The 24,298-nt window shown below is 39.6% G+C and overlaps 1 protein-coding gene across 1 annotated transcript in view; it reads left to right on the forward strand.

Annotated features, from left to right (window-relative positions):
• The first annotated feature begins 312 nt into the window (after positions 1–312).
• Positions 313–24,298, forward strand: part of LOC115453450 (FMRFamide receptor) — a 49,165-nt gene continuing 25,179 nt past the window's right edge. Inside the window, 1 exon segment of the mRNA XM_037444757.1 lies at positions 313–573. The gene's annotated coding sequence lies outside the window, so the exon portion shown is untranslated.

The raw sequence follows: 24,298 nt of genomic DNA on the forward strand, positions 1-24,298 counted from the left end.
TGACAATGAAGAAACTGGCCGTAAAAGAACACTAATAAAATATACCTCCCCCTTTTCTCAACTTATAGAGCCGTTGTATGTTATGGCTAATGTCTTGTTATGCACAACTCTGTTAGACGTATGGCTCCATTATACTAAACTGCATGTTCAAATATTAGTGTTATTAGAGCACGACAAAGGCTATTAATTTCATGAGGGAAGTGATTTTTCCGAGTTAACGTGTGCGAGAGGCGCGGGCGCGGCGGCGGGGGCGGGCGGGAGCGCTCTGCTCGGCTCGGCGGCGCGGCGCGGCGAGTGAGCGAGCGACGGCGCGGCGCTCACTGTCGCCGCGACACCGCCGCGACACCGCCGCCGCACCGCCGCCGGCGCGCACTCCGCTCGTCACAACTAACTCGCGAAACTATAACTCCGCGACTTCTTGCAATTACTGTAGGTGATCCGCCCAGTGCTGGTATCCGTGTGGAAACTTCATAAAAGCTTTAAAAAATAATATAGTGGCGCAGTGTTGTGTTGTGTTGTGGATGCGGTGGATTTATTGAAGATTATTAACAACTTTTGGAATTAAAATCTCAGGTAGGAACTTTTATTATAAACCGTATTTACTCTTGTATTAATCAAAGCTTTTTACAAACTAAGTATAAAGTCATCTTCTGTAGTTTTCCTATATTATTTGAAATAGCCGGCTTTAAACCGTTTAAAAAATTTCATAAACGACATGTACATAGCACATATATATCGATTAACGAAATAATATTTGCTATATTATTTATCACAAAAAAAATAATAAATATAAATACAATGAATATGATTGTTATAACTTGCTCTAAAAGTGCGTTTAAATAACATACATAATATAGTGACAAGAAAAAAAAACTAAACATTAAAAATAAAAATGTGGTTGTACGAAGACACCGTTGGAACAGTAGAGGGAGAAATCAGTGTCGAAGAATTGAGCAGTTAACTCGCTGAAAGTGCACATGTATTAAAAAGTCTACCACATTACACACCACACATTAAACTATACACGTACCGATACGTTAGTATACAAAGACTTGTTCGATCAATTATAATAATATATACATTATGAGCCCTTTTATACACTACCTGGTATTTTTTTGACGAAGATTTGTAATTAGCATAGGACTATGGTGTGTGTTTAATCTCTACTGATGTTATTTCTCTGTAAATCCTCCTATAATAAATAAATAATATAATTCACAGACATAGAATATCCATAAAAAATAAATACTTTAAGTAATATTAAATATATTATTAAATTTATACTATGTTTCAACAAAATAAATTAATTTGATTTGGTATTGTGCAAATAAATAGATATCTTACTTAATTTTTAATAGTTATGCTCGCTCTCCCGTGCTAATCAAATCATATAAATTATCTAGTAAAGTGAAGTCACTGAAAGGATTTGTATATTTTTCATTTACAATTATTATGTATATATTGAATTAACCTTAGCGGAGAAAGTGTTTATTGATTTCAGAAGAAGTATCTTAAAGTCTTAGATCTATTTTATGTTGTGAACGAGTCTGCATCATAATACTACCACGCTGGTCGTATGCGAGTTAGCTTTATTTTGATTTCCATTCAGACGTTTTTCAAGGTTTTAAATATTAATTCATTAATTGCCATCAAATAATAACGATAAGACAAGTTATATTTTACAACGCTCTTCATTCTACTGAACAAGTTTAGCCCTGTACGTCGACCCATATCGAAGGGATCTAAAATTTTGTAGTTGGCCACACTTTAATGTTTTGTAGACTTTAATAGTTACCGCTATATAAAATATTTTTAAATTATTGGTCTCTATCTCTATTTTTCCCATATGGTTAGAATGGAGGAAAATAAGATAACTAAATTTATATGTTAAAAGAATATTAAAATAGTACCATTAGTCTTGCATTAAAGTATACCACCACTCGGCACCAAACTTTCTCTACGGGTAAAAGACGCTAAACTTTTCCGCTAGAATTTAAACACTCCGGAAATTCTTTTGATGTGGTCTCGGGAATGCAGGTATCTTTCCAACGCCTCTAGCAGTTAAAGCGATCGATGATTATCACTAAAGCTTGACAGAACAGATCCGTACGTTAGAAACAATTCCTAGATCCATGATTCCGCAGTCTGAGTCACTTACTCTAGGAATAAATCATATACACAAGATTTGGACCAATGATAATGATTTGTTTCTGTTATATGAAATCATACTCGTATGTCCCCTAAGATCGTCGCCGTCCGCGCGTCGCCAGGTTCAAACACTACATACTGCAAATATTTGCTCCAAGCTTAGAATTCCCGCACATGTTTCACATTGCTCGCTTTTGTGTTTCATACTCTGTATAATATAGCGATCATTAGCTTATTGTTGTATTATAACCCGGGAATGGGTATACAGTACTTGTTGGTAAAAATACAAGGAACCTTATAGACTAAATTAAGTCTATCGATATGTTATGTAAATAAAGGCGCCGCATCTATTAGTATATTTTGGCAAAATGATTATTCCGGTAAGCGTTAGTTTATGTATATCGCCTGGGAGATAGAACCGGAAGGTTTCTCGTGCGAATGAACCTCTATAGTATGGGAACGAGCACTATCTAATCCAGTACAAAATGCATCCGACGCTCTCCCAAAAGTTAAGTATGACGACACTTAAGTAACGAGGTGATAGTTGATACGGTTTGTATCATACATATTCCAATTTTGGGTGCGATTAGACCTCTCCCGATCCATCTGCATGTATTGTTAAACAAGTGTAACGCGGGGGCGACGATAATGAACCTCATGTACAAGCGACCCCGCTAAACATTTTTATAGAATATCAACCCTTAATTGTGAAAAAGTGCTTTTTAACTACACTTAATCTGATGAATTTAGATCGTAACCAGAGAACTTTAATATTATTTCTTGTCCTCTATATTCCTTTCACACATTATATTGTATTAATTTACTTAAACTTTCATAAATTGATAGAGGTCTAAATAATAATAATGTCCGATTTTTGTTGATGTGCAAATTAATTTGCATGTTGTGGTCTCCCATAATTGAAGTAACACTGCACAATGTGGGCTTTAAAAATGTTATATAATTGTTTTATAATGTTTTTGTGTACGTCGTTAGAGGTCCTCAACTCAATCAAATGAGTATACATAGTAAGAACGCATCTATCAGCTCACAGCGAGCACAACGTACAGATGACGCCGGATTCATACCAGAACACAATATACACAATGGATCTAGAATTATTAAACAACACAAACTTAAAATATTACGTATATGTGGGATGTTTACTTGTCCGATATAAAGTCGTCGTTGTGATGTATAAAGAAAGCAAATCCAAGAGAGTTACAAAGCGACACATTCGTGTAAAAAATGTTCGTCTCGGCGTCGGCAGTTTTTCTTCGCGTCGTGACTCGTGGGTGATTCGCGATTCGCGAGCCTATTATTTTCTCATGTATAAACAGATGGAAACAAAACGTACGTAGATTTTTACGCTCGCGGTTACGCCTGCGTTGAAAGCCTTTTTCATTTATAAAACCCTAAATCACTTTGAAGGCGTCCTTACCAATAATTGTATTGATAATTATAATCGGTTTGAGATTTTTCAAAACTTGTGTAGGTCCTTCATATGGCATGGTGCCAGACATGAACCTGGTTCTCTGCCATATTAATGTACAATTTCAATGTCATTTTTTTTTACATCGATGGTCTTTAATTCAACTTTGGAGAAGGGTTGCGAATCTACTATTTCTGTGAATAGAGAAATAGTAGATCCAGCTCAGTCTACTGCGCTAAAAACGCAACAAAATATATGTAATTTGTATCAATAAGGTCCACATTTTTATGAGGGTATCGTGTGACCTCAGTTGAGGTAATCTTCTAACCGTCGCCGTGAGTCAAACTAAACTAAAGAACAGTCGTAAAGTAGCCCACTGTTCAATGTAATTGGTATTCACGCAGTCAATAATATTTCATAAGTATAATACGCAGCGTGGCGGATACAGTGAATATTCTTATAGACACACACAGCCGAACAGGCCCCGGGCCGGCCGGCTCCGGGCAGTGCTGTCAGAACACGATTGAAGCGAGCTGTTCACCAATCGGCACCTTAGTATTATCTCATCAGAAGCTTTCGATTACTGATGGCTTAAAATTGTTTATAATGTTTTTGGATATAGTACACTATATGTACATTACTGATGGTCCCTGAGAAGCTGAGTTCCCCCCATGATGTTGCTTTTCTTACCCCTACAACGTTCGGGCCTCGTCCCTACCACAGCGCCAACACTGCACGCTGCGTATAGCCGAACATTTTATTAGGTTTAATCTGTTAGCGCGGCTCGCTAGAGTTTGACAGGTCCAATAAAAGTTTGATTTATTTACTATTTGTACGCCTTTGTGGTCAGTTACCCATTGACAACATAAGCCTCGACGCATTTCGATTTAATTACATCAACCTCCTCTGTGTAACTCGATTTTAGACACAGGTGCTACTTATACTTTCATGTTATAATGCACTAAGAATGTTCGTTACATTTTCATGATTGACCACTAAGTTGTTTGCAACTTGCGCAATGAAAATAATACATTTCTTTTATAAGAAACAACAGACTTTAAATCGTGTAATGGCTTTCAAACCGGCGAAGATGCGATGGAGATTCGTACTCAGGTATAATTTCGCGACGAATCATCGACGCAACATCATGCGCTGTGATATTTATAATCATGTATCCGAGTTTCTAGAAAAAAACAACTAGTTAATTGCGTTGTTTATGGTCTCGATGATAAGAAAAATATAATATTAAAATATAATTTTCAGATAAAAAGATGTTTGAGGAAAAATCTTGATTATTACAGGAATCATTCGGTTTATCGCCGGATGTAGATAAAAATAATGTAATATATCATTTTATAGTCCATTAGTGCGCGAGAGGCCGCGGGTGGTCTTCACATATCTTCAACGGCAAATGGAATAGATTAATCACAACTCATATTAATAAACACATACACAGCACTCACAGTCTCAACCCTAATCTTTACAAGTCTTGTGGGTATTATCTACAAGTTTAACTACCTCTACCTAAAGAAATGAACGAATCACATAAACATTTTCTCTCGGTGCGCACTTGCTATGCGGAGTGGACAGCAGCTGCGCCCCAGGAGCTCTCGCATTAAACAATTTATAAGATAAAGGGCTTTACAACATATACGATGGTGGTGATCTGTATCGCTCAGTCTCTGTTTCACGAGAGACAAAGGCGTCACTCTAGTTGAGCAGCCCATTCACGCTGTTGACGAAACTAACAACTCGGTCCTGCGAAAAAATATAACACCCACTGATCGAAAATGCGGTCTCCATTGTATGAGTCGTGACGTAGCGAGTTCCCCGTGCGTGTGAACCGACTTGCTAGTGGGCGGGTGCCGTGTCGGAAAACGACGCTAAGTACCACATAACTTAGTATCAGATACCCACCATGAGCCTCGTTTCCATGCCAAAGCAAACTCTACACGATGTTATTTTATTATTAAATTTATTTTATACTAATTTTACATATAATTAAATCTTTGTGCTTTAAAAACTTGCAGGGGCCTGCCCTAGATTTGCATAGGCCTAATTTATATATAATGTAATTTATTTTAAAAAAAATTAAGTGCTCTTCGATCGATTTAGAGATCTTTGCTTTGGTATATGAAAACTTTTTCCTATGAAGAGAGAATAATATGTAAGTACTTGAATTAATAAAATTATAAGTATCTTATTAATAATGTGCGTCACAAGAATCTCTCAATAGAATAAACTATAAAATAAAGTTACAATTAGCGTAGGTAAGTCTGTTTCTTTGCTCAGGGCTCCTAAACTATTTACTACTACTAATAATGATTATTGTGAGTGAAACGTAGCAGATAACAAATGTCAGTGTGAACTTTTCTTTGGCCTTTTGAAGGATGATACTTCTGAAGTATATTATTTTTTGTATCTCAAGGCGCTCGAAAATTTTTATGTTTGACGAATGTATCATAAAAAATATAATCTAATATAAAAAAAGGTTATTTAGAATTAATTATGTAAATGACAGTGAAACCCGCAACAAAATCTGTTGCGTAGTTTAGAAGGAGTTTTTTTTATTGCTTTGAATGACGAGACGAGTTCGCCGTTCGCCTGATGATAAGCGATACGACCGCCCATAAAAAATAGAAACGCCATTCAAAATCTAGAGTTACAAAGTATTATTCGGTATTCCACTGCGCTCGCCATCCTGAGACGTGAGATGTTAAGTCTCATTATGTCCAGTAATTACACTGGCTACAATCTCCTTCAAATCGGAACACAACAGTGACTACATACTGCTGCTTGGCGGCAGAAATAGACATCGCGGCGGTGCCTACCCAGGCGGACTCTCACATATGAGAGACCTACCACCAGTAAAGTTAAAAGAGTTCGCGGTAACCCAGACAGACATACGCAATACGCATGCGCAACTATATATGTTGTCGTGCTTACACAGCAACATTAATTGTCAGCGAACACCATTGACGTAGTCAAACACCGAATGGCATCGTTGTCCTGAGTTGACGTAAGTCTGAACTTGTGTCAGTAGTTACAAGTAGCGACGAAAGCGTTCTATATAATTGAAACATTTAAAAGTAAGTGTTATCTACGCGTACTGCGAGTGGCGCTAGTATTCGAGTGATAACGCGGCATGCGGACCCGTCGAGCGGTTATCAGCTGCACACGAGCGATATCTCACAGCGTAGTACAAGGGACAGACCACGCGATACTCCGTAAGTTCGACTCGAGGTGTCATATCGCGGTATCACTCATTTTATCGCTTGCAATAAGAGATGGTAATTTGCTTGAACGCGACATAGGTATAGAATCCATGAAAAGCGACTAATGTCTGAATTTTCATGTAAAAAATATTTCAATAATAATGCGCTGAACTAATCTCAAACAGTGCATAATACATATTGTATATATCACCATTTGTATATATAATTATCAAGAAGTCAAAACGCAAGTAATAAGAAAAAGAAATTGTATCTAAGTAAAATTATAAAACAAACAAAAAGATATCAGAGAATTGACTGGAAGTAGGCCAGCTATTTCCTTCTAATTAATAGGGTTTTATAAACAAAAAAAAAAAAAAACTGGATACTGCTCAGAAACGCAATCTACGAAGTTTTCGACGAAATAACGGAATCTGATAATATACTATGTGAAAACTCTAAAACTATGGACTAAGCCGACTGCTGATGTTAGCCGAGAAATGTTTTTATACCTAATGGATAGATTTTCGAGATAATATTATTAAAAATATTTGAAATAATTATTTTGTAATTAGATATCGGAAATAAAATGTAAGTCGCTGTGTATCCGTGCGACTTAGCAATAATTTAATGAACCATACAATCGCGGAACTTAATGTAAATTGGCGGCGTGTCTAATGTAATCGCAGCCTTGGACTCCACTTATTGTAATTGACTTGGTCATACACTCATTGTCAATCAGGGGGCAGTTTATGCCCGGGGTGTAAGCCTTTGGGATGCACCCGGAGGTTTCTTCGATGTGATACCATATCGGACCTCCCTCCTGAATACGCGGTTAGATTTGCACTTTTATTGAGAATCCTTAATACAAGCGAAGGGAATAAGAATAACATTTGTAATTACGGTGGATATTTGATCGCGCGCGTTATAACTGCTTTTAATCTACTCAGTAGACTTTTTATTAAATCTTGTCCATTAATTGCGCACTATTACGACAGGTTTATGTCTCAGATTATAATCATGCAAACGTCACAAATTTTATATTTTAAACGTTTTATGAATTTATAATGAGATCTAAAATAACTCTGCGCCAGCTTTATTGTAATTAGCTACGTCAGACCGAAGAATAAGCAGGAAAAAAACCATAAAAACAGCAAAAACTAGGCGACAAACATATTATCGCAAAACATTGGTCTATAAACAACCCAATATTAATTTCGCGGAACCCGTCAGGTCGCGGATGTGATTCTCAGGTGGCCAATGTGCATTTTTCTGATATGTCTATAAATTATGTTCGCCTTCTGTCATACAAAAAATATATGCAAAGTAAGCATTGCCGTATATTCTATGGTATGGCGACCTATACTGATTAGTCAACATCCACTCTCACCATCATTAGAATCAGGTAGCGTGTTTATTGTTTATCAGTTACTAAATGTTGCGCGCGGCCTCGGGTGCGTGAGGAGCCTTTCCTGCTACAAAAGTCCCTTAAATACGGCAGCGATTCATAGCACTGCCTGTAAGATGCCAGCGCCACATATTTAAAAAAAAACAATTATTGCTCATGGGATGAAATTATCGGATATAAAGTTGCCTATGTGCTAGTCTTGGACATGACTATTGACCAACCCATTATTACCCATTAGCACATGCTAAGTTTCTTCCAAATCCGTTCAGCCGTTTCTGCGTTTACTTCTAACAAACATCCAAACGAACAAACATTTTACAAACTCGCATATTATATAATATTAGTGAAATAAGAAGTAAGATAATTATTATTTATCGCTCGCATTAAGGAAATAATCGTGAGGCTAGATCAAAATTATAAAATTCTTCGCAAGTATTTCGAAGTTATAAGAAGTATGCCAAGTGCCAACCCACACGAGGCCAGCGCGGTGGACTAAGGTCAAAGCTTTGTCAGTAGAGGAGACCTGTACTCAGCAGTAGGATAATATAAAATGTAGGGCTGGTATTTTAATATTATTACACAATTACCTAAATAACAACAGTTTTTACGACATTTACTATTCAGGATTAGGGGTGTGGGACAAACCATAGCATTCCCATACCAGTCGCTAGACTGGCTCTATTTATCATTCAAATGTATAACAAGACCGTGTTTTGAGGTAAGTCCGATCCGAGTGAGTGAATCGACCTTTTGCCCGTCGTCGTCGCGATGATTCATACACGTTGTGCTGATTGACATGTCAGATTCACATAATAAGGCCGTTTATATTAAGATGAACACAACGTTTTTATAAAACTTAATATCAGTAACAATATTGTCAGTGACGGAGAATATTGACAATTCGTGCTGGAAATAAAAGACGAAGAGGCGGTATTTAAATCGAGTGCGATGTCAGTCCGCGCGGGCGACGCGGCCCGCACCTGTCCTCGATACTGTGCCCCGAAATACAATGTGCACGAACGGGACAATCGAATGGTTCAATAATATCTGAGGCCGGATGTGAATCAACAAGGCACAGGTTCGAGTCCTGCAATAACACAGGAATGTGGTGCGATTAAAAATTTATATTCATTTTTATTTAATGTTTTGTAAGTTCGCTTAAAGGTTGGCAACATATTAATGATTCTTCAACTATTACAGACGTCTTTAAACAGTGCTTTTATGAGGGGAGCCACACACAGTCGTGCCTACTGTTCAGTACATTCCGTTCCCTGCCAGACTCGCTGTTCCTAGTCCTAGACACATATATATCTTGATTATTCAAAGCTTTAATCATAAAAGTTTATTGTTCCTTCGGATTCATTTGTATCCATGAAATAGCTGTATTTACTGCGGTCTAGATACTAACGACAACACAACACTTTTTGACATTTATATATTTTCTATTCGTCCTTGCATGGACGGCGTGGCGAGTGAATATAAAGCCATTTTTTTATGAGATTGCTTGGAAATTCAGTAGCACTCTTAGCGAGATAATTCGCCATCATTTATCATTAATGTTCTTAGTCTCCTGGGTGGAGCAAGGGCCTCCACAATGGCTCTATTTTGAGCGGTCGTGAGGTTTTTCGCTCCAAGTCTAACTAATACTCTCAAAATACCCAATACTTCTTGGTTCATCGATTACAGTGCTTCGCCAGGTCTGTCTGAAACGGCGACCCTTTCGCTTTCCTTGGAGATTCCAATTCATTGTCTATTCAGGTATATAGGCGGAACCTCTTCGGATAGCGTGCCTAAACCATTTTCACTTGTGGCGTCTGGTCTGCTGGCTGATTAAAATTTATTTCCTTGGTAGGACAATTACTGGCCTTTAAGGTGAGATCAGTCGGGTGCCCAACTAGTGTGTAAGTAAGCCTCCACTCATAATATAGAGTATTGACTTTTCGTTTGATGTGCTCATGAAGCTTTAAGCGCGGGGCATGTTCACTTCTAAATAGGGTCAGTTGAATGATGCTTGTGATGGGCACAATTCGACACTCGTTAGTCATGAATTACTCAGTAAATCTTTCGCTTCATTCTGAATTTTAGTAATACTTCGCATTTCTCTAACATTTTGTTGAATGGTATCTGCCTTTCAGTCCACTTGTCAATTATGTCCGTCGGCTTTTTAACCTTAACTCGTGCAGCTCGTTAAGACTGCGCCGCGCGGTCTCACACCACAACGTTCACTTTCCCGACACTACCGCCGAGGCGCCGTAGTTCAGGATTATCGCTTTAACGTTTAAATATTTCAATAGTGAAAATATTTTATTTATTTTTATTACAAATGTTGTAGGTGGACATATGTATCTTGAGGCAGTAAAACAGCTCTTGTGCAAATATACAGTTTACAAGCATGCGTCGTGAATAAATAAATACCACCAAAAAAAAAATAAGATCAAATTGTGTCGCGGCATCCAAATAGAGCATCGATTGAGGAGAGATGATCATCAGCTCTCATCAGGCAACAAAATTATGCCGGCATACACCGTGATACACAGACTGATCCCAGAACGCGACACACTAAATTTACTTGGGCCACAATGGCGAGTACACTGAATGTACGGTGCTGTAGATCCAGGCATATACGAATACCCTTCCATACCTCCATCGACGTTACGGCTGGTGGCTGCTTACTGTTAAATAATAAACATAATATTACGTTCCAACGGACGTACCAGCGCGTCTCATCGGGAAATTTCTGTAAACGTTTTTATGTAGAATTTTTGAAAATGTTCCCGCTGGCGGCGTGCCGACCTTATCCCCCCTCCCCCTCCCCTCTGCCCGGGCCGGTAACGCAGCGCATCTTGTCGCACGGCATGTTGGACTCGCACGTGCTCTTTTTTTTCTTCTACGCGTGGGTGTGAGTACACATGTATGTTTCGGAATTGTAAATTATAATAGTTTTTATTCATCTTCGCGCCTCGTTACTATCATTTTGTTAATGTGGCACTAATAAAAACAACACGTCATAAGGACACAATGTTATCCTCGAAGGGGTAAGCAAAAAATATGCAACTAGTTCGTCTCTGGCCGTGCAGGTCCCTTCCTATTCTACGATAAAGGGTACACTGCTTATCATTCGGGCACAGTTCCCGCTTCCGTCAAATGTCGGGTGTTTCTAACATTATTAGGTTCATTTAGAATTCGTTATCTAGACCTAAGATTCTAATTCAGGACCCTAACGGTTTCACCCTAAGCAGTAGGTAAATCAGTTTTGGTGTCGTACTGGCACTGTGAATCCAGAGGCCGTGGCTCCATTTACCAGGGTTTCTAACAAATATTAGTAAAAGTTTTTTAATTAAAAAACACGTCCGAATTACCCGATATTACAATTTAAAAAAGTTTAGTTTAGTTACCATTATTTATTACTATATTACAAAAGCTATTAACGGAATTGGTAACTTAAAAAAATGTATTAAAAGACTCAGTTTTTTAAGAAGATGGGGTCAGACATAAATGAATATTGGATATTGTAACCCCTTTGTCGCTGTAAATCAATTTTCAATACACTCTAACTTCGACGGTAGAGTTGGTACACGCCGCGGTCGCAAATACAAATTGTACTTTTCATGGAAAACAAATCCCAATGTATGTTAATACGGAAATAGTCCGAGAGAGGTGCGCTCCGCGGCGCCGCCCGTCGAGGTCCCTGGCCCATCAATATGCATTAATAGCGCACCCCTATGTAAATTTGACAGACCTCGCCTTCTTCACCTACTTACCCCTCCCGTCATCCCAACTCGATAAACAATCGCCGTGACGATGCACTTTCATCGACGGCAATATTTCGCCAATATGGCAGTAAAGAACACTCCTGATGCCGATGAGAAATCCAATAATGCAGGCATTATTTTTTATTTTCCGAGCACAGCAGTGACTAACATTGAGTTTAATGCGAAGAACTCTGTGGCACAAATATAAAGTCACTGAATGCGAATCGTCACGTCGAAAACCTTAGTTTACATCACGTGTATAACGCGGTGTTGACAATCTCATCATCATCTCAGCCACAGGAAGTCCACTGCTGAACACAGGCCTCCCCCAAGGATCTCCCCAATAATCTAGTGGGGCTCAAACTATCTCCGATACTCTCTCGACGAAGATCTTAACATAACGAACAATTTAATCACAACTTGGAGAAGCCATTAACATACGTAAGAGTTTTTTTTATTTATAAATGCCGATTTCTTGCTTTGGGGATTACAGGTCTGAAGGTTCTGTTACGATTGAATATTCTATTTAATATATATGAGACTTAAGATGGAAGAAAGATCAAGGTAAAGGGTCCATAGTGCACGCGCGGGGTATCACTTCAGAGGAGCGTCCGCAATGTGTCGCGTCACCGTTGTAATATTTCCCGCGCCGCATCATTCATCACTGGTTATGTGGCGCGTATCAATTGCTCATATATATATTATAGATAACGCAGCGATGGCCTCACAGTGAACGAACGGACTCGAAAGTGGCGAGTTCATATCGAGGGCACATTCCGACCTATTTTTTTGTCAATAGCAACTTCAACCATAAACTTGCCTGTTGTTTTTGATTAAGGATAAGACCATCAAACTTAAATAGTAGGAATATATTTTACCCGCGAGAATTGCTTACATGATTAGGGTACCTGGCCAGCGTGCCACTACTGTTTTGCTAACGTCCCATTGTTTCATTATATTCCAGAGCAAGCCGGTAAAGGCGACGCTATTCCGATCACTTGCGTCACACACCCCGCCCAGCGCCCGGAGCCCTGAGTCCGCCCCCGCGAGTCACGGCGCGTAATTTGTATCGCAACGTGTAAGGTTACTGTCAATCAGAGCGACACCACGCACGCGACCCACGCTGGGTTCGCTTTGCGTGTGTACCTCGCCTCTATTGCTAGTCTGTAGCGCCGACCCACCACGGGTTAATACTATGAGCACACACCGCCATGCTGGAATCGAGACCGTCTTGCAAAAGTCATAAACAACGAACTACTCGCTGACAGCTCCATTTCCAATAATTACTAGTGGCTAGTCATACAATCTTTGGCCTACTAAATTACCGTGGTGTCAACAGGCGCGGTGCGTCGCGTGACCCCACGGTACTACACTTAAACGGATAACAGTATCTATTCTAAACCAATTAAAAACTACGAACGTGGGCTAGAGTAGAACGCACTCCCGCCGCCGCGCCGTGCCGTGTCTCTCGTCGGCCAGTAAGAGGATCAGCTAATGTGTCTGGGCGAGTGCTTGTGGCTTCCTCGTTTCACGCACTGCCGAATGTACACTGTACAGTACGGGGGAATACTCGCGGCAACTTTATGTTATCACTTCAGGACGAACTAACTCTACCGCTACTGCATTGTCATCGGTGTTGCCATAGTGTGCCGAACTGTTACGTATCCCGTCCTATTATGTATTGTGATTGTATCACCTTTCGGACGCAAATGGGAAAACCGTATAACAAATTTCAGGATATACGACGGGACGTTGACATTTAACCTAAATTAATTCTAAAATAATAATCTAATCAATTGGTTATCAAAAATACATAAGAATAGTTTTATTTCAATGTTTAACATCATAAGAAATCATTATAGGCTTAAAGTTTAAACCAACCAGATTTAGATTGAGACGAAGGCGGCATCAGACAATACTTATCCGTATGCTCCAAATACAGCTAGACCGAGTTAATTATAACAAATAAATTTTCTTAGCGTCGACGGATATTGCCTATTGTACCCTGTTGTCTGCGGCAAGCGTTCAAGCGAGCTAACGCACCGGCGCGATGTAGGCACAGCAAATTAATAATGATCAGTAATACTTTGTCACTCCTTTGATTAGTAAAGAAAGATGTTGCAGCTCAAGTATTGTCGTGCTGCGGTTTGGAACGCTTTGAGATATTGTGTGCAAATTGTTGTGGCGAAGCGACAGGTGCGCCGTGCCGAGCCAACCGTCGGGTCGGCAACGAGCGACCTGTGCGCTAAATTATTTAATATGTAGCTTTATTGTAATGCAGCTATAATGGATAATATTTATGTGTGTGTGTGCTGAAGGAAGGTGGGATAACATTGAAAATTGTTATCAACATCTTACAGTTCCTGTATAGGCGCGGGTGATGAGCTGTGTGTGAAGCGAGATAATGCAGTTACGGCATATTAACATTATGTATGTGCGATCCATAATAAATATTTATCTATGTTGTGGTGTCCCTTGTAGTTGATAGTAACCACACATGTCATGCACCTGTCTTAAATCGTGGGAGTATGGCGGTTATGTGATTTACTATTTATGTGCAACTGATGTACCTACATACTACACGAGCAATACGGTATTTGACTGTTATTGACTTTGTGATTTTTTTAATATGTAACAGCAATGAGTACAAAAAAATAAATTCTTCTGTGAAAACAGCATTAAAATTCGATACAAATAAGGAAGTAATTCAAATTCCAATATAACTACGGGCAGGAGTGGGCGTGGACTGGGGATATCACTCAATCTCTTTTTTTGTACGCATCCTAATGCCTGCTGACGTCACATGCAAATTTTGTCTCTTTTCTATTATTTGACATTCACCCTTATTACCAAATTTGAATGGCTTATAACTTATGGATTTTTTATCAAATTTCAATGATTTCTTCTTTTTCAGAATTTATACGAAGTATCAAATACTCTATCGCAAGTTATTCACGTATTAAAAAAAAACTTACCCCGGAAAAACATTCGAAAAGTTGTAGTGCGGGGGTTGGTTCCTTTCGGTGGGAGGAATTTGTAGTGAAGTCGCGCCGCGCCGCCGCACCGATTACGGACTCGCCGCGGGACGATATGGTTTCCTTTACTATTTGCCCAGGGAACCACAACAAATTCATTTACAATATCTCTCCAAATATTGTATGGGAGATTGGTACTACCATACTACTCGTAGAATTAATTTGCAGTTAATCGTTTAACGCATCTTAAATAAATCATGATGTTATAATTGTACTTCAGTACAACCTACAGCGTTGGTGCAAACAATTAAGAGATTGATTTGCAATTTCTTTTACTGGATCAGCTTTAATCACATCCTTATTAACTACATGTAAAATAATGTTAAAAATCAGTCATTAAGAAGATCCCTGAAGTATATAGAGCTTATATAAATTTCGGATATGCCTTTGTGATAGAGAACTGAAATCATTGTCAGGCGATGGCTATTCATTTATTTACATACTAGCTTTTGCCCGCGGCTCCGCCCGCGTTATAAAGTTTTTCAGGCTAAAGTTTTCCGTTATAAAAGTAGTAGTTTCCCGGGAGCCTATGTTCTTCCCAAGGTCTCAAACTGTCTCCATACCAAATTTCATCTTAATACGTTGGGTAGTTTTTGAGTTTAACACGTTCAGGCAGACAGATGCAGCGGGGGACTTTGTTTTATAATATATTTTTTAGAACTTTTTAAGAGGAACAATCCCGTCATACATCATTGTTGCATAACTTTAACCGTTTACGCAGCGCACGCAACGGAAGCTCTCAAAACTAATATTTTTCCTCGATTTGCAACATGTTTCATTACTGTTCCGCTCCTATTGGTCATAGCGTGATGATATATAGCCTATAGCACTCCAGGAACAAAGGGCTATCCAACACAAAAAGATTTTTTCAGTTCAAACCGGTAGTTCCTGAGATTAGACATTATTGCTCCGCTCCTATTGGTCATAGCGTGATGATATATAACTTTGAGCACTCCACAAACAAAGGACTATTCAACACAAAAATAATTTTTCAGTTTGAATCGGTAGTTTCTGAGATTAGCCATTACTGCTCCGCTCCTATTGGGTATAGCGTGATGATATATAGCCTATAGCACTCCACGAACAAAAGACTATCCAACGCAAAAATATTTTTTCTGTTGGGACCGGTAGTTCCTGAGTTTAGCCATTACTGCTCCGCTTCTATTGGGTATAGCGTGATGATATATAGCCTATAGCACTCCACAAACAAAGGGCTATCCAACACAAAAAGAATTTTTCAGTTCGAACCGGTAGTTCCTGAGATAAGACAATACTGCTCCGCTCCTATTGGGTATAGCGTGATGATATATAGCCTATAGCACTCCACGAACAAAGGGCTATCCAACACAAAAAGAATTTTTCAGTTCGAACCGGTAGTTCCTGAGATAAGACATTACTGCTCCGCTCCTATTGGGTATAGCGTGATGATATATAGCCTATAGCACTCCACGAACAAAGGGCTATCCAACACAAAAAGAATTTTTCAGTTCGAACCGGTAGTTCCTGAGATAAGACATTACTGCTCCGCTCCTATTGGGTATAGCGTGATGATATATAGCCTATAGCACTCCACGAACAAAGGGCTATCCAACGCAAAAAGAATTTTTCAGTTTGGACCGGTAGTTCCTGAGATTAGCGCGTTCAAACAAACAAACAAACTCTTCAGCTTTATATAATAGTATAGATTAAACGCAAAATACGTATGTAAGTTAAAGTTATAATTGCAACGAGTCTCATGGTGACACGAACAACTATCCATCTGTTTGCAAATATGGTTGGTTTTATTCGAAAAACTCATTTGGAGTTTAAATAGCGCTGCACCGCAGGGCGACGTCTCCGACGGCGTTTCGCGCTGTCCTGTGATGGCGTGTCTGTTTTGCAGATCGGATTACATTCATAAAGAAGATACTAAATAAATTATTGTTTACTCAGCGGTATGACTTGTCCTTGTTTTTTTTTTATATTTTTTTTATTTTATTTATGAAAGTGACATAATATAGATCATTCGGTTATGGCACGATATGTTTAATTTTAGTTATAAGTCAGAAATAAGCGTCGAGAAAGTAAGCCAACACTTACAACTTTCTCGTGAATGATAAAGTGACATCGCAAGGCGGCGGACGAGCGTCGCGAGAGGTCCCGCGTGTCGAGCGCTCGCTGACAGATCGCCACTTTAGCGATACACTGCACCGGTGACGGTGACTTATCGTTCCGGAGGCCATGCCAAAATCCAATACATTTTTAATAGCTGTCACAACTACGAAATTTTACAATAATTTTGATTGCTGATATGAAGCTAAATTAAAAAGATTATAAAAAAAAATATTATATTATAGCAAGATTTGGTAACTCGAAGTTAGTGTATAAAAATAAAATAGAAATGTAGTTAGTTAATTAGTAGTTTTTAGTCATATATATATAAATTGCATAGAAATTATTATAGTTTCGATAACTAAGTATAATTACATTACTTGCTGGACGTGGGTACTCATGCGCTATAGAAATATCACCCGCAGGTGTGATATTAAAGCGATTGAGTATTGGCGCGACGCATTAACATACGTTTTATATAATATGAGTGATCTGTTATTTATTGCTTTAGGATATTACGTAGGAGCTCGGCGCGCGCCGGTGCGGGATCGGCGTCGGTCGCTGAATCATGGCGAAGAATATAATTCCACAAATGACAAATAACTGTAACATAACTAATTATAAACGAGATTACCCGTATAATGTGCTTTCTATTTACTTTACTAAGTCGTAAACGTGTTCAAACACGTCGGAAGTTCAACATGATGTACACGACTAAATCGATGCAAGTTCACTTGAACAACTGACGAAATGTGGAGTATTTCAACACAATTTATTAAGACAGCACAAACTTATCCATAATCATTGCCCATGGAGATGCACACTAGGCGACATATTACAGACCTTTACTCGAGAGTAAATAAACTTGGATATGGTAAGAATTTTTATTCGGGCGTCAAATTGAAACTTGGTGTAAGTTTCCGGGAGATATTGGCCTGTACTGTGCGGTTGGTCATCTGTACATACTTTGCATTATATTTCGATATATCCTGCCTTTAAGTTCCAAATTACCTACTTTTTGGCGACAATTTAAACGAAGTAACTGGGAGGTAAATCAGTGATGTTTGTGCAATACCTACAATTACGATAAATGTTCCGTTCAGCTTAAATGGCATTGAAATCCACACGGTTAATGTACTGGGAAACCTCGCCACAGGGATGGGTAAAATATTTGTTTGTACGTCCACTGATGAATAGTGTGTTCGCGTGTGGTGTCGCGTTTTGTTAATGAGAGGTACATCGTGCAATATAATGTAAGTAGCGCTAGCGCTAATTATAACTTATCGCAGCTCGGTGACAATTTGATGTATGCACACCACAGACCTAATAGACAATGGAGAAATGTTTAGTCCGAATATTATGACTCGTGGTAGGTCTCTCATATGTGAGGGTCCATCTGGGCAGGTACCGCCGGAAAGTGTATCTCTTCTAGCAAGCGGCAGCACCAGTGGTATTGCTATTGTCTATGGGCGGTCATATCACTCACCATCAGGCGAGCAGCATGCTCATCTCGACATTACAACTCAACAGTCGCCTGAATATTGTTCTTAACTTTACACCAAATAATCCATGAAGACGACGCGGCCGTAAGAGTCGTTATAACTCGTCACTCGCAATGTTTATAGAGGCTATCCGGTGTTTTTTATCCCGTGCTCGGTAGGTAAATTATTATGATCAAAGTTTTCTTAGATGTATTTACTAGAAGTTTTATTAGTGCTCATTATAAATTCCAAATGTTAGCTCAATAAAAATGCAGCGAGAACTGACAGCTCCACTGACTCGCGTGTACCTGTCACCGCTCATCCACCGACTTAGGTACACACAAACTGTGTACCGTATTTACAATGAATTGAACTACAAGAATAGTTACCTATGTACTATCAACAATATCTTCATCATCATCATCATCTCGGCCACAGGAAGTCCACTGCTGAACATAGGCCTCCCCCAAGGATCTCCACGTCGACCTGTTGGAAGCGGCCTGCATCCAGCGACTTCCTGCGACCTTAGCCAGGTCGTCCGTCCACCTTGTAGGCGGGCGTCCGACATTTCGCTTGCCTGTACGTGGCCTCCACTCTAGAACCTTTCGACCCCAACGGTCATCGGTTCTTCGAGCTATGTGTCCGGCCCACTGCCACTTCAACTTGCTAATCCTATGGGCTATGTCGGCAACCTTTGTTCTCCTACGGATCTCCTCATTTCTGATTCGATCTCGTAGGGAAATACCGAGCATAGCCCTCTCCATAGCTCGTTGAGTGACCTTGAGCCTCGTAATGAGGCCCACAGTGAGTGGCCACGTCTCGGTGCCGTATGTTACAAGCCTGAATATCTTACAATGGTAAATGCCGTCCAACATCAATGTGCAAGCCAACAATGCTTGCACATTGATGTTGGACGGCATTTACCATTTTCCTTACCGCGTCATTAGAGAAAGAGCGAAAAAATATTTAAAACAATTACTATTTTTGCTCCCCTTTGTGGAGAGGCATCTCAGTACCGGCAGTGAGCGCGGCGCGGCGCGGAGTCACGTCGCCGTCGGCCGCGTGTTGTTCACATGACTCGTGTTTAATGAATACCGTCTATTGAAGCACTGCGCAACTTATCACTTTATTATTTAACTATATTACGCTAGGGTAATTTGTTTTCAGATTACAATATTATTTTAATGAAAAAATACGATGCCAAGAGTCTAGAATTGTTTCGTAACCTAAGAAACCTCACCTGACTTCTTTTTATTACAACTGAGTGTCCGGGCGAGAATGTCGCTCGCCGTGTAGTAAGCGATACGACTGCCTTACACAATAACAACACCAACCAAAACTTTGAATCATAAAATACTTCGTAGCACTCTACTGCGTTCCTTACGCTGCGGATGAGACTCAAGTCTCATGATGCCTAATAATTATGCCAGCTACTCCTAATCCCTTTGAAATCGGAACACAACACTGTATGTACACTGCCGTTTAGCAGTAGAAATAGACCATGCGGTGGCACCTACTAAACCCTCGCATACGAGAGTATTACTAACAGTACTCTGATATATGAACGAGGACCAGCAACGATTATACGCAAACCAATAAATAAAATCCAAAATTTTATTTCCATTTAAAATTTATAACAAATTGGAAGGGAATATTAAAATTAAATTAGAAATGAAACTTCAATATGTACCTGTTACCGCATAGTAAAGTTTTATAAATTTGTCATCGATGTCGTCTCACAGAAGCAGAGGAAATAAAGGGCGCGTAGCGTGGGCGAATGTGCCGTTCGTATACATTACATGCCCGAGTCTTCTCGCAGGGACACAATGAAACAGTACCGTCAACTAAAGTCGCTGTGCACTGTATCGGCTTCTACCTTATCAAATAATGGAGCACATCATACGAGTCAATATACGGTACACTGTGCAATATCTATGTATAGAAGTTGCATCGAGTCGCTTCACGCCTGTACGCGGACGCCGCAGAATACTGAGAACCCATGGCATCTGACCGAGTGGACCAATTAATTTAATAATTAACCTTGAACATTGTCAATACTATAATTGCAATAAGTAAAACAGGAGTATCTAACCCGTACAATCAATGTGTTTTGGAACAACTTACGGAAACTGATAAAACAAGATGTGCAGCTATTAACCCGGGACACGTCGGTTGCGTCACAACTTACAACATAACTTACGTTACATTAGATAATTTCTGAACCCAATTATTGATGTTTTTGTTATTTTCTTGTTACATCGTATCGCTATCTCATTACAATTAATTTATTTAATTAATTTCGTTTAAAATGTGGTTTGCGGTGATATCTCATAATTAATAAACATTGCAGTTGACAGCCTGGTTAAGGCCGGTGATAGTGAGTGATCGGTGATCACCGCCCCGCGTGCACAACTCAACACCAGAAACGGCTTACTTGATTTGAAAAAAATATATACTATTATGGATTGCGCGGAGTTGGCTTCGTTGGGGATACGATTTTTTTTTATAAAAACAAACCCAACTCAACTTATTACTGCGTAGTTAAACTGCTCCATTTATGAACCAGCACTAATGTGGTTGATTGATGACAGATTAGCGAGGCATCGTGGTCGCAGTAATACTTGTATTATGTGCGCGGCCCTCGCTCGGTTCCCTCTCAGATAAACGAATATATTAGCATTTGTCCTATTTCCATAAGAGGGCAATTCAGATAGATTAGGGGTGACGTGCGACACTAATACGCGCCGGCGGTAAACAGTGCGCTAATCAGGCTCCGGCTCACTCGGTGCCGCGAAACCGCTAAATGTTTAATAATTATTAACGCCGTGGCGACACGATGCAGACACGACGCCGATACGACACGACACGAACACATCACTTTTTGCAAGTGAATGCCTTTCATAGCCGTGTTGATTGTTAGTGATAGGGTGTATCGTCCGGCTCCGTTGCAGTTGTAACGCTGTCAAACATGTCGAACGTCACATATTGGTTGATTATTGTACGTCATCAATATAAAGTAATATACCACAAATTGATCGCTCGAGGTTACACCGTCGCGGCGTCGCGTGCGAGCGTCGCACTGATTGTGTTCATTGTCGCCGTCATATTAATATTTGATCGGAGGGACGACAGCGTTATTAGACTGGACAATAAGCATGTTCAACGTTATATGTGACTAGGAGATGCTGCTAGAAAATATATGCTATTGCTATTTGCAGAAAGAGATCATTGTAATATTAATATGTCGTAAACAACAAACGCGACATACAAGCAATTACTGACTATGTAAATAAACGGCTAAGAGTAATTATTGTTTAGTTTACGGCACGGTTACTTACATTTTACGAGTATTAAATCTTGGAACCGACATCGGCCAGTTGTACACTCAATACTGATCTCTCATGTCGACTGTTTCATAACGAACAGGTGCTGCGTTCGCAGCTGTGTGAGCGACCTTCTGGTGCGAAAATTCAACGCTCTTATATTTTTGATACTAAATAGCGTATAAACACTGTCATGTGATGGTGTTTAATGTTTATGGTTGTGGCGATCGCTGGCCGCCCGCCTCGACCTCGCCCGCGCCCCGCCTCGTCTCCGTCTATTAATGTTAAAGAAAGTTAAACGAGGATATTTAACAGTGGCGCGGATGTGTGGAATACAAATAGCGCAATTAGAATGTTTATGAACACGCTCTGCTCAGTTTATGTACGCAGTCGAAGTTTTTCTTTGTATCTCGGTGCAGTAATCACTATGCTGCACCTGACTGTAGCTCTAGTGTAGATCGAGTATAATGTTGTTTGTTAACAGACACGTAGTTACGTATTTTACTTTTTCGTTTCTTGTGGTGTATAAAAGTCCAGTATTTAGCGAAGACGGAGCGCGACAAGTCACTCTTACAAGTAGTTTTTATCATAAGCAGGGTCGGAGGTCGTGCGATATGAATACCAGGTTCTCTCCCACACCACGGGAGTAGATGCCGCCCTAGTTTATACCTATGACATACCTCTTAGATCGGTGTCGCGATTGATACTAATGTTAAACTTCGTAAAATCCTGATGAGCCTACTCCTATGAGCTCCGGCTGTTATAAGCTGTATAAGCTAGACCAGCATGTTTGTTGCACGTAAAGTATTAATTATTTAATGTAGTTTTTTGTTTACTTAGCTAACATGAACTCTTCTTTTATTATATTTGCACATATATAGATACGTGTTAATTCATAAAGTGATTAATACTTAAGGGCCGTCGCTAAGACACCAGTACGGGGCACGCGATATGTTATGGTCTGTAGACTAGGTTGTAACCTTACGGATGGTTTGCGACAAATGGTAACTCTCTGAACGAATCTGTGGACCCGCAAACACTAAACATATTAATAGTCGCGAGGGACACTGAGCACGATGGGGAAGGGGTGTGAGGAGGGGGGGGGGGGGGGTCGGCAGGGAACGTAGTTGAGGCCAGCTTGTCGCGGAATCTCCTCGACAGATCCAAATTAACTCCCAAGTGGATTTCATTCATTACAACACAATCTCAAGGAGGATCATTGTAGACAATAAATAGATACGGTTTATTTATACAAGACTATCTAAATAGATTAGTCGACATTTATTAAAATAAATTGGCGCTTGTATCTGAAGGATGGTCAGATGTTCAACTATTCACTTACAGTTCAACAGTTTATACCTCTAAGTGATAAAGATCTTTTTTTTATTTTGGCCATCTATACGGGCAAGTTATAAATTTTTCAGATATATATGTATGGATATTATATTTAAAAAATATTTTCATTGCTAAAGGGACAATATGTGGTACTGAGTACAACATGAAATAGTGCAATAGAAAGATTTGATGCGTTGCAGTGGAATGGTTCCGGCAGCTATTAATCGCTCAGCCGCCGAAGATATATTAATGAAGTGATGTCGGTCGGGGACGGTGGCTGATGGCTGCCAACACTTTTAAATCATGGCGGATAATCCCTTTTGTTTTTATTATGAATTGCCCGGATTTGGAATTTGTCTCCAGTATGGTAATATGCTCACTCTGTACAGACTCGTTAATTGACAGAAGTGAGAGATGTGTATGTACCAGTAGTTGCTCTTTAGCGTATATTATTCGAAAAACCTAATTGTTTTATGGTAGGCTTTTTTAAATATTGCAACGACTAACTCAGGCAAGATCTTTGAAATGAAGGAGTAAGAACAATATAATAACAGCATCCTAAAACCGAGTAAGAAGTCTGATTTCCTACATATTGTGAGAATAAAAGGTTTTAGCGATTTCTGATCTTAAAAATACTCAAATCTCATATGGTCTCATGAAGACTTTGGATTCTTGTAAGTAACCGTATCAACAAGGATAAAAAATGAGTTTATTTTGCATTTTCTTGCTAACTGTACTTTTGTCTTGAAAGTCTTGAAATGCAGATCCGTAAGTTTGTGAACCTTCACAAACGATATACAGTCTCTTAAGACAATTTTCTCGTAGCTGCAACGATAAAGATATCTGCCCTCATACCCGTCTCAATAATCCATCCTGTATAACTGAACAACCATGCAATATCCGCTAAGAAATCTTCCGCGCGGCAGTCAAGGGATCCGTTGCTCACATGACGTGTAAATGATAAATATCTGTAATAAGCATCGCTACATGATCACTCGCCGGCCGTCCCGTCCCGTCACTCGCCATCACCCGCTGTCACCCGACGTCAACCGCCGCGCCGCAGAGTGTCTGACACGTCTGTCTA

The sequence above is a fragment of the Manduca sexta genome, chromosome 28 (assembly GCF_014839805.1).
Source record: "Manduca sexta isolate Smith_Timp_Sample1 chromosome 28, JHU_Msex_v1.0, whole genome shotgun sequence".
Lineage (NCBI taxonomy): Eukaryota > Metazoa > Arthropoda > Insecta > Lepidoptera > Sphingidae > Manduca > Manduca sexta.